We start from the raw sequence: 12,173 nt of genomic DNA on the forward strand, positions 1-12,173 counted from the left end.
TTATCACCTCATATCTGAGTCACAGCCTGCCTGTTTATCACCTCATATCTGAGTCACAGCCTGCTTGTTTATCACCTCATATCTGAGTCACATCCCCGGCCTGTTTATCACCTCATATCTGAGTCACAGCCTGCCTGTTTATCACCTCATATCTGAGTCACAGCCTGCCTGTTTATCACCTCATATCTGAGTCACAGCCTGTCTGTTTATCACCGCATATCTGAGTCACAGCCTGCCTGTACAGTATATCACCTCATATCTGAGTCACAGCCTGCCTGTTTATCACCTCATATCTGAGTCACAGCCTGCCTGTTTATCACCTCATATCTGAGTCACAGCCTGCCTGTACAGTATATCACCTCATATCTGAGTCACAGCCTGCCTGTTTATCACCTCATATCTGAGTCACAGCCTGCCTGTTTATCACCTTATATCTGAGTCACAGCCTGCCTGTTTATCACCTCATATCTGAGTCACAGCCTGCCTGTTTATCACCTCATATCTGAGTCACATCCCCGGCCTGTTTATCACCTCATATCTGAGCCACAGCCTTTCTATATGATATGTTAGTCTCATATCTGAGTCACAGCCTGCCTGTTTATCACCTCATATTTGAGTCACAGCCTGCCTGTACAGTATATCACCTCATATCTGAGTCACATCCCCGGCCTGTTTATCACCTCATATCTGAGCCACAGCCTTTCTATATGTTATGTTAGTCTCATATCTGAGTCACAGCCTGCCTGTTTATCACCTCATATCTGAGCCACAGCCTTTCTATATGTTATGTTAGTCTCATATCTGAGTCACAGCCTGCCTGTTTATCACCTCATATCTGAGTCACAGCCTGCCTGTTTATCACCTCATATCTGAGTCACAGCCTGCCTGTTTATCACCTCATATCTGAGTCACAGCCTGCCTGTACAGTATATCACCTCATATCTGAGTCACATCCCCGGCCTGTTTATCACCGCATATCTGAGTCACAGCCTGTCTGTTTATCACCTCATATCTGAGTCACAGCCTGCCTGTATTTCAGCTCATCGCCTTCAAGAAATTCCTCCAAAACACCAAGTTAATGAATGTGTAGTAGGTGATACAAGACATCACAGAAAGCATTTCACTCCTGAACCACAATAATGTGCAGCGTAGGAACACAGAATGTTGGTCCGTGTGTGATATTCAGCCCTGTGTGCTGTGTGCCCTCCTGAGGTGGGTGGACATACGTGCCTCCATGCCTTACAGATCTCCCTCACCAGTCTCCCTGCTCAGGTTTAGCTAAACCATTCTGATAGCTGCTTTTTGGTCAGGTAAGCCTATGGGGATCAGCTCTCTGTTTACCATGGAAAATGTACCTTCAAAAGACCTCATGTAATTATATGCTCTGAACAATGCAAATTAACTGCTTATCAAACAATTATTTTCAAGGAACACCAGTGGAGAATCCTGCACATTTTCAGCCTGGGAAATTCTAAGTGTTTGTGTTGGTTAGCCCATCCACTAGTGCTGTATGATAGCACAGTAGTGAACTTGTTGTAGAACCGTCAACATTATAATGTCTCTTGAGACATTGTGTAAATGTAGTAATTCAAAATGTATGAGAGCATGTACCCTACTGTACACCCCATGAGCCAGACAACAGCTCGGTACAGATGATCTTATCCCTGTGTAGTGATGCTGTAATCACATTAGAGTAACAACATTGTTCATTAGGGTTAGGGAAAAATAATAAAGGAAAATATATATGTATATATACAGTGCCTTGCGAAAGTATTCGGCCCCCTTGAACTTTGTGACCTTTTGCCACATTTCAGGCTTCAAACATAAAGATATAAAACTGTATTTTTTTGTGAAGAATGAACAGCAAGTGGGACACAATCGTGAAGTGGAACGACATTTATTGGATATTTCAAACTTTTTTAACAAATCAAAAACTGAAAAATTGGGCGTGCAAAATTATTCAGCCCCTTTACTTTCAGTGCAGCAAACTCTCTCCAGAAGTTCAGTGAGGATCTCTGAATGATCCAATGTTGACCTAAATGACTAATGATGATAAATACAATCCACCTGTGTGTAATCAAGTCTCCGTATAAATGCACCTGCACCGTGATAGTCTTAGAGGTCCGTTAAAAGCGCAGAGAGCATCATGAAGAACAAGGAACACACCAGGCAGGTCCGAGATACTGTTGTGAAGAAGTTTAAAGCCGGATTTGGATACAAAAAGATTTCCCAAGCTTTAAACATCCCAAGGAGTACTGTGCAAGCGATAATATTGAAATGGAAGGAGTATCAGACCACTGCAAATCTACCAAGACCTGGCCGTTCCTCTAAACTTTCAGCTTATACAAGGAGAAGACTGATCAGAGATGCAGCCAAGAGGCCCATGATCACTCTGGATGAACTGCAGAGATCTACAGCTGAGGTGGGAGACTCTGTCCATAGGACAACAATCAGTCGTATATTGCACAAATCTGGCCTTTATGGAAGAGTGGCAAGAAGAAAGCCATTTCTTAAAGATATCCATAAAAAGTGTAGTTTAAAGTTTGCCACAAGCCACCTGGGAGACACACCAAACATGTGGAAGAAGGTGCTCTGGTCAGATGAAACCAAAATTGAACTTTTTGGCAACAATGCAAAACGTTATGTTTGGCGTAAAAACAACACAGCTCATCACCCTGAACACACCATCTCCACTGTCAAACATGGTGGTGGCAGCATCATGGTTTGGGCCTGCTTTTCTTCAGCAGGGACAGGGAAGATGGTTAAAATTGATGGGAAGATGGATGGAGCCAAATACAGGACCATTCTGGAAGAAAACCTGATGGAGTCTGCAAAAGACCTGAGACTGGGACGGAGATTTGTCTTCCAACAAGACAATGATCCAAAACATAAAGCTAAATCTACAATGGAATGGTTAAAAAATAAACATATCCAGGTGTTAGAATGGCCCTGTCAAAGTCCAGACCTGAATCCAATCGAGAATCTGTGGAAAGAACTGAAAACTGCTGTTCACAAATGCTCTCCATCCAACCTCACTGAGCTCGAGCTGTTTTGCAAGGAGGAATGGGAAAAAATGTCAGTCTCTCGATGTGCAAAACTGATAGAGACATACCCCAAGCGACTTACAGCTGTAATCGCAGCAAAAGGTGGCGCTACAAAGTATTAACTTAAGGGGGCTGAATAATTTTTTACGCCCAATTTTTCAGTTTTTGATTTGTTAAAAAAGTTTGAGATATCCAATAAATGTCGTTCCACTTCATGATTGTGTCCCACTTGTTGTTGATTCTTCACAAAAAAATACAGTTTTATATCTTTATGTTTGAAGCCTGAAATGTGGCAAAAGGTCGCAAAGTTCAAGGGGGCCGAATACTTTCGCAAGGCACTGTATGTATATATATATATTGTATATTTACAAAAAATATGGGGGAATGAAAATAATGCAGACCATTACATTGATGCAGACCACAGTCTATCTGCACTGTTAATTAAAGCTGATCTAACCATCTCCTACAAAAAAACAAACACAAACTCCACTTTTGTGTCTTTCAGTAGAAAATAACAATAGTACAATAGAAAACAGTAGGTCTACAAGCATTATGCTGTATAACAGGTTCTGTTTGTGTTGAACTGGGAATAGAGCCCTTGGCTTGTAAATGGAGTGGTGTAGTGTAGTGATGTCATTGAGTCCACAAGACCTGTGTGTTACCAACAACAATATAACATATGTGCTACTTGACTTCTGGGCCTGTGCCTGCCTGTGTACCACTGAGACAGAATCTAGCACACTGATCCTCAGCCTCGGGAGGGTTGTGTCAGATGCCTAGTCTAACTCCTATCTCAAGGGGCCCACATACAGCATGGGGAAGTGATATACAGTAGGTGGATGGATGGCTGGATACTCTTTGGACCAGCACTGAAGGATCAGGTTAGGAAATGAATCACCCTAGAGAAATAGTTGGAGCTACTGGAGAGAGCAGAGAATTAAAGTTTTAATTTCAAAGGGATTATAATGAGGGTCACTGCTTTTTGATGTCTCCGTTCTGATCATGAAAAAACTTGGGGACGATGAAATCAATTACTACACCCTAGGATGGAATATGAATGGAGACACATTTAGTTATGCAATATTTAATTAGACCCTAGGTTCAGATGTAATTTTTCTGCTTTGACAAAATGAAGTGCAGCTATCTGAAACAGTGCCATGGTGATATCAGCAATCTGAAGGCAATAATACTTGCTATGTGATGGATGGGTGATTTGGCGCTGTCTGCTCCTTGTGTTTTGTGTGATGAGTGAGCACAAGGTCAAAGTGAGTTATATCCTCTGATATCACCTACCAGTCCAATCAGGGGAGTAATGTGCATTCATCACGTTGCTCTGTCCCTCCATAATATCAATTTCCCAGAAGCTCAGAATGCACAACTTCTCCTGTGACAGTAAAGGGGCATATTTGGATGATGTTGCAGTCCTCTGCCATCCTCTGTTATGGACAATTAAAGTCAGATAAGGAGTGTAGCATGGCAGGAAGTATCCCCACTCCAGTCCTTATAAAAGGCTGTTCATGATTGTACTTTAACTCAGAATAAAACCCTTCTATAGGGTTGACTGCCTCTCCTTGTCAATCGAAGGGTGCCTCAAAGGAGAACAGTGGATATCCCCTCCAGCAAGTCAATGGCAACTCAGTGCCTGCCTAATTGGAGACTAGGCAGAAAAATCTACAGAAAAGACCATGCCTACTGGGTTGTAGCAGCAAATCAACAGAAAGGATAAGGCCTACTGGGTTGTAAGGGGGAGACATGCCTTATCTTCACGTGTATGTTTTACGTGCCTCTGTACGGTTTGTTGCTAACGTTACTTTGCTGTCATTGCTGATGCACTCAGTACACAGCCATTTGTGCAGCCGAGCGCTCTCCACCAAATCACAAATGTTCCATACAAGGCCTTGCTGGAAGAAGCTGCGGGAGTACATGCTGAGAAGGTGCAAGATGTGTTCCGATGGTCGAACCACCCATTCAACCTCGAAAGCTGCTCACCATCAATTGAGGCAGATGCCTGTGAAATTGTCATGGACTGCCAAACTACCTCCTATCCTTCTCCTGGTTCTCTGTCAAAGGAAGCGGTGTCAGCAGTCCTGAGGTCGCAGGAAAGTTTGCTGTCAAAGAGGAAGACGTACCAGTATGTAGTACCCACCTCAATGAGGGCGACAGTTTTGAAGGGTGTCCACGATGAAGCAGGTCATCAGGGGCAACAGAGGACATTGTACTTGACAAGACAGAGGTTCTTCTGGCATGGTCTGGAGTCAGATGTGAGAGAGTATGTCAAGACCTACAAGAGGTGTGTGTTCAGCAAGGCCCCCGAGCCAGAGGCCAGAGCTCCACTGGAGAACATCATCACGACTGAGCCTCTCGAGTTGGTGTGTGTGGACTTCTGATCTGCGGAAGACTCCAACAACAAGTCCTAGGATGCTCTAGTCGTCACTGATCATTTTACTAAGATGGCCCATGCCTTCTTGTGTCTGAACCAATCAGCTAAAGCAGTGGCCCTTCAGCTGTGGAACAACGTCTTCTGTGTGTATGGTTCTCCTCGTCGTATCCACTCTGACCAAGGGGCCAACTTTGAAAGTAAATTGATTGCTGAGTTGTTGAGTGCTGCAGGAGTCCAGAAGTCGCACAGAACCCCACGTCTGCCTGTCGACGTGATGTTTGGTACGGTGCTACAAGACTCAGATGTTGTAGACTATGACGAGTACATCAAGTCCCTGACGAGAGACCTGAGGGAGGCCATGGAGACGGTACAGGTGTGGGCAACCAAACAACTGAAGAGGCATGCGGTCCTCTACAACAGGAAGATCAGAGGAGCTCCAGTGGAGGTCGGTGATCGGGTGCTGCTGGCGAATAAGGGTGAACGTGGAAAGAGGAAGCTGACGGATGGCAGGGAGAACAACCTCTATATTGTTACGGAGAAGAATAGTGACATCCACATCTTCAAGATACAGAACATGTCGACTGGCCAGGAGAAAACGGTCCACCGTAATCTGATAAAGCCTGTAAACTTCTTGCCTCTCCCTGACACTGCCTTGGAGACACCTAATACGGGAGACCGTGAGGATCAGAGTGAAGAGATGGAGGACTCATCCATGAACGATATACCAGAAATGGACGTTGGTGAGAAGACTAGTGTGTGGGTATTAGAACAGACCACGGAGGAAACACAGTCGGAGCCCTCTGAAAAAGAGACCCCAGATGAAGATGGGCCACTGGCGAGGGACCCTTAGAACTCACCACATTGTGAGGGTGCCACTGGTGGCACAAGCATGTCAGAGGTAACCTTTGGAGAAGAAATGTCCGAACCCTCTGAGGAAGAAAGGCATTCTGAAGATGCCGCTGGTAGCACAAGCATGTCAGAGGTAACCTTTGGAGAAGAAATGTCCGAACCCTCTGAGGAAGAAAGGCATTCTGAAGATGCCGCTGGTAGCACAAGCATGTCAGAGGTAACCTTTGGAGAAGAAATGTCCGAACCCTCTGAGGAAGAAAGGCATTCTGAAGATGCCGCTGGTAGCACAAGTTCCAGCAACAGTCCCAGAACCCTTGACCTTGACTACCCACCGACTGTGGACAGTGACCCACCAGTGGTGGCTGTAGTTAAACAGGTTAAACGTAATGATAACTCTGTTAGGTCTGTCAGGTCAGGGGCTGGTCGGGTTAGGAAACACCCATTAAGACTCATAGAGACTATGCAGACACAGAGGGTTTTTCATACAGAATTCATTAGAGTACGTGTGGGGGTGTAGGATTAGAATCCAAGTCTGTAGCCCAATTATAAAAAACATTTTTTTACTTTTAACTTTCAAGTGACCCCATGGAGGTAATGGGTCAGAGGTCTTGTAGGCCAAGGTTTTTCTGTCTGAGGTTCTTATTGTCACTGAGTGTACTGGACATGTAACAGGCATGTTTTCCTATGGGGTCTTTGAATTCCCCTAATTCTCTTTAGAGAATAGTCTTTGCACTGGAATGTTTGGTGACATATGTATTGCAAGGTATTGCATACCTCATTTTGATTCTTTGTAGTATGCACGTGTAATTCAGCAGGGGAGAATGTAACAGGGTCGGTTATGTTTCCACTTGCCTCTAAAGAAATGTGTATTTAATGTTCAAGCATTCTTATTGGTTAGTTCAACTCTGATGACAATAAGGTGATGTTGTGATTGGCCCCGCTTGCAGATAGGGGGAGATCGCGAACGTCAGATCTTCCCAGTATGAAAATGTGATGCAAGGGGTAGGTCACCTTCTGAATACTGTTTTCTATTTTACAATGTGTACAAGCTTGCTGTACGTTACTGATTTTTACATGTGTGGGTATATGGTACCTGTTAGGGATTGAGAGGCTTTCTGGGATGTGCTTTGGCATAGGATTGCTGTAAATAAGTGTGTTAGCTAGCATACACCGATGTAATGGTCACATAAGCCACTGCTAACACAGTTGTCTTCATGCTACAGATTTTACCATCGACAGCCATCAATACCATTCAGCCCTGCACAACTAACGTGCTGTTTCCCATTTAACAATACCGTTAAGCCCTGCACAACTAACGTGCTGTTTCCTATTTAACAATACCGTTAAGCCCAGCCCTTAGCTAGCAACAGTAAGCTAGCTAAATAAAACAAATTAGCTAGCAAGTGCAAGTCCATAAATGTTTAATACTTTTCAACCTGTCCCCAAATGAATGTCATTGGTTCAGAGTTTGTTTTGATATTTTAACCTGCGTGTCGTGATCGCGTTTGGTGTAGGGGACAAAATAAATGTATGCACGATGGCGTACCCGCGCAGCCGGTTTGGGTACCGTGTTAGGCTACAACTGTCGAGTGTAGAGAGTATAGTGATATTGTTATCCACGTCGGCACCAACGATGTTAGGATGAAACAGTCAGAGGTCACCAAGCGCAACAGATTCAGCGTGTAAATCAGCTAGAAAGATGTGTCGGCATCGAGTAATTGTCTCTGGCCCCCTCCCAGTTAGAGGGAGTGATGAGCTCTACAGCAGAGTCTCACAACTCAATCGCTGGTTGAAAACTGTTTTCTGCCCCTCCCAAAAGATAGAATTTGTAGATAATGGGCCCTCTTTCTGGGACTCATCCACAAACAGGACCAAGCCTGGCCTGCTGAGGAGTGATGGACTCCATCCTAGCTGGAGGGGTGCTCTAATTTTATCTATGAACATAGACAGGGCTCTAACTCCTCTTGCTCCACAATGAGATAGGGTGCAGGCCAGGCAGCAGGCTGTTAGCCAGCCTGCGAGCTTAGTAGAGTCTGCCACTAGCACAGTCAGTGTAGTCAGCTCAGCTATCCCCATTGAGACCGTGTCTGTGCATCGATCTAGGTTGGGAAAAACTAAACATGGCGGTGTTTGCCTTAGCAATCTCACTGGAATAATGACCTCCTCAATTCCTGTCATTATTGAAAGAGGTTGTGATATCACACACCTCAAAATAGGGCTAATTAATGTTAGATCCCTCACTTCCAAGGCAGTTACAGTCAATCAACTAATCACTGATCATAATCTTGATGTGATTGGCCTGTCTGAAGCATGGCTTAAGTCTGATGAATTCACTGTGTTAAATTAGGCCTCTTCTCCTGGTTACACTAGTAACCGTATCCCCCGCGCATCCCTCAAAGGAAGAGGTTTTGCTAACTTTTACGGTAGCAAATTAAAATAGCGTTTTCGTCCTTTGAGCTTCTAGTCGTGAAATCTATGCAACCTACTCAATCACTTTTTACGTTTTGCAGGCCTCCTGGGCCGTATACAGCGTTCCTCACCGAGTTCCCTGAATTCCTATCGGACCTTGTACTCATGGCAGATTATATTCACATTTTTGGTGACTTTAATATTCACATGGAAAAGTCCACAGACACACTCCAAAAGGCTTTCGGAGCCATCATCGACTCAGTGGGTTTTGTCCAACATGTGTTCGGACCTACTCACTGCCACAGTCATAGTCTGGGCCTAGTTTAATCCGGTGGAATAAATATTGTGGATCTTAATGTTTTTCCTAATAATCCTGGACTGTCGGACCACCATTTTATTATGTTTGAAATCGCAACAAATAATCTGCACAGACCCGAAACAAGGATCATCAAAAGTGCTATAAATTCTCGGACAACACAAAGATTCCTGGATGCCCTTCCAGACTCCCTCCACCTACCCAAGGACGTCAGAGTACAAAAACCGGTTAACCATCTAACTGATGAACTAAATTTAACCGTAATACCCTAGACGAGGCCGCACCCCTAAAAACAGAAAACATTTGTCATAAAAAACTGGCTCGCTGGTAAACAGAATATACCTGTCACGCCTTGGTCTTAGTATTTTGTGTTTTAGTTAATTAGTTGGTCAGGCCAGGGTGTGACATGTGTTTATGTTATTGTGTTGTCGTATTGAGGTTTTTGTAGGCATTGGGATTGTAGTTGATTAGGGGTGTGTTTAGTTTAGGTTTGGCTGCCTGAGGCGGTTCTCAATCAGAGTCAGGTGATTCTTGTTGTCTCTGATGGGGAACCGTATTTAGGTAGCCTGGGTTTCACTGTGTATTTCGTGGGTGATTGTTCCTGTCTCTGTGTAGTTTCACCAGATAGGCTGTACTTAGGTTTCACGTTCCGTTTGTTGTTTTTTGTATTTATTCGTTATTTCATCTATCGTTCCGTTTTTCTTCATTAAAAACATGAGTAACCAACACGCTGCATTTCGGTCCGACTTTCTTGCGACAAACGAAGAATGCCGTTACAATACCCTTTACTCTGGACCCTGATCTCTCTTTTGACGAACATATCCAGACTATTTCAAAGACAGCTTTTTTCCATCTACGTAACATTGCAAAAATCAGAAGCTTTCTGTCCAAAAATGATGCAGAAAAGTTAATCCATGCTTTTGTCACTTCTAGATTAGACTACTGCAATGCTCTACTTTCTGGCTACCCGGATAAAGCACTAAATATCAAACAAGAAATATATAATATTGCTGCACTGTCGGAATTAGAAGCACAAACATTTTGCTACACTCGCAATAACATCTGCTAACCATGTGTATGTGACCAATATAATTTGATTTGATGAATAAACTTCAGTCAGTGCTAAACACAGCTGCTAGAATCTTGACTAGAACCCCAAAATGTGATCATATTACTCCAGTGCTAGCCTCTCTACACTGGCTTCCTGTTAAGGGTCGGGCTGATTTCAAGGTTTTAATGCTAACCTACAAAGCATTACATGGGCTTGCTCCTACCTATCTCTCCGATTTGGTCCTGCCGTACATACCTACACGTACGCTACGGTTACAAGACGCAGGCCTCCTTATTGTCCCTAGATTTCTATGCAAACAGCTGGAGGCAGGGCTTTCTCCTATAGAGCTCCATTTTTATGGAATGGTCTGCCTACCCATGTGAGAGATGCTGACTTGGTCTCGACCTTTAAGTCTTTACTGAAGACTCATCTCTTCAGTGGGTCATATGATTGAGTGTAGTCAGGCCCAGGGGTGTGAAGGTGAACGGAAAGGCACTGGAGCGACGAGCCGCCCTTGCTGTCTCTGCCTGGCCGGTTCCCCTCTCTCCACCGGGATTCTCTGCCTCTAACCCTATTACGGGGCCGAGTCACTGGCTTACTGGTGCTCTTCCATTCCGTCTCAAGGAGGGGCGCGTCACTTAAGTGTGTTGAGTCACTGACGTGATCTTCCTGTCTGGATTGACGCCCCCCTCAGGTTCGTGCCGTGGGGGAGATCTTCGTGGGCTATACTCAGCCTTGTCTCAGGATGGTAAGTTGGTGGTTGAAGATATCCCTCTAGTGGTGTGGTGGCTGTGCTTTGGCAAAGTGGGTGGGGTTATATCCTGCCTGGTTGGCCCTATCCATGGGTATCGTCAGACGGGGACACAGTGTCTCCCGACCCCTCCTGTCTCAGCCTCCAGTATTTATGTTATGTTTCGGGTGGCTAGGGTCAGTCTGTTATATCTAGAGTATTTTTCCTTCTTATCCGATGTCCTGTGTGAATTTATGTATGCTGCCTCTAATTCTCTCTCTCTCCCCTCCCGGAGGACCTGAGCCCTGTGACCTTGCCTCAGGACTACCTGGCTTGACGACTCTTTGCTGTCCCCACCTGGTTGTGCTGCTGCTCCAGTTTCTACTGTTCTTCTTGCGGCTATGGAACCCTGACCTGTTCACCGGACGTGCTACCTTTGACTCTCTCTCTCCCTACCGCTCCTGATGTCTCTAACTCTGAATGCTTGGCTATGAAAAGACAACTGACTTTTACTCCTGAGGTGCCGACCTGTTGCACCCTATACAACCACTGTGATTATTATTATGTGACCCTGCTGGTCATCTATGAACGTTTGAACATCTTGGCCATGTACTGTTATAATCTCAACCCGGCACAGCCAGAAGAGGACTGGCCACCCCTCAGAGACTGGTTCCTCTCTAGGTTCCTGCTAGTTTTTCCTAGCCACCATGCTTCTACATCTGCATTGCTTGTTGTTTGGGGTTTTAGGCTGGGTTTCTGTATGGCACTGTTTGACATCAGCTGATGTAAAAGGGCTTTATAAATACATTTGTTTGAATTTGATTGATCTGTTGGCAAGGAAATTTCATTTTCAAAAGTGGTGTCACAGTGTCTTTTGTATCCAATTTTTACCACAAGAATATCAAAGTATTCATTTCTCATGGTTGAAAGAGTAATATAATAATTTCTCATGGTTGAAGAGCAATATATTAATTTCTCATGGTTGAAGAGCAATATATTCATTTCTAATGATTTGAAAGAGCAATGTATTAATTTCTAATGTTAAATTAGTATTGTGTGCTAGTATGAAGTGAGAGTAACTAACCCACTGGGGATACAATATGATAAAGAGTTACTGGTCTGGACATCTTGTAACCAGATCACAGACAGATTAAGACGTCTTTGTCATGACATCTTTTTGACGTCATGAAAAATACGTCTTATTTTGGTAGATATCTGTTTTTTTAATTTATTTAAAAAAAATCTGATTTAACTACTTACCAGTTATCTAAATGCTACTCAATTAATAAACTCCAATCTATATAAAAAAAGTGCATAGTGTTTGTGGGCCAATATGTATACAATATAATATATATAATTTAAGACACTAGAACCATTACAATTGTAACAATTGG

The sequence above is a fragment of the Oncorhynchus masou genome, chromosome 29, assembly GCF_036934945.1.
Source record: "Oncorhynchus masou masou isolate Uvic2021 chromosome 29, UVic_Omas_1.1, whole genome shotgun sequence".
NCBI classification, from domain to species: domain Eukaryota; kingdom Metazoa; phylum Chordata; class Actinopteri; order Salmoniformes; family Salmonidae; genus Oncorhynchus; species Oncorhynchus masou.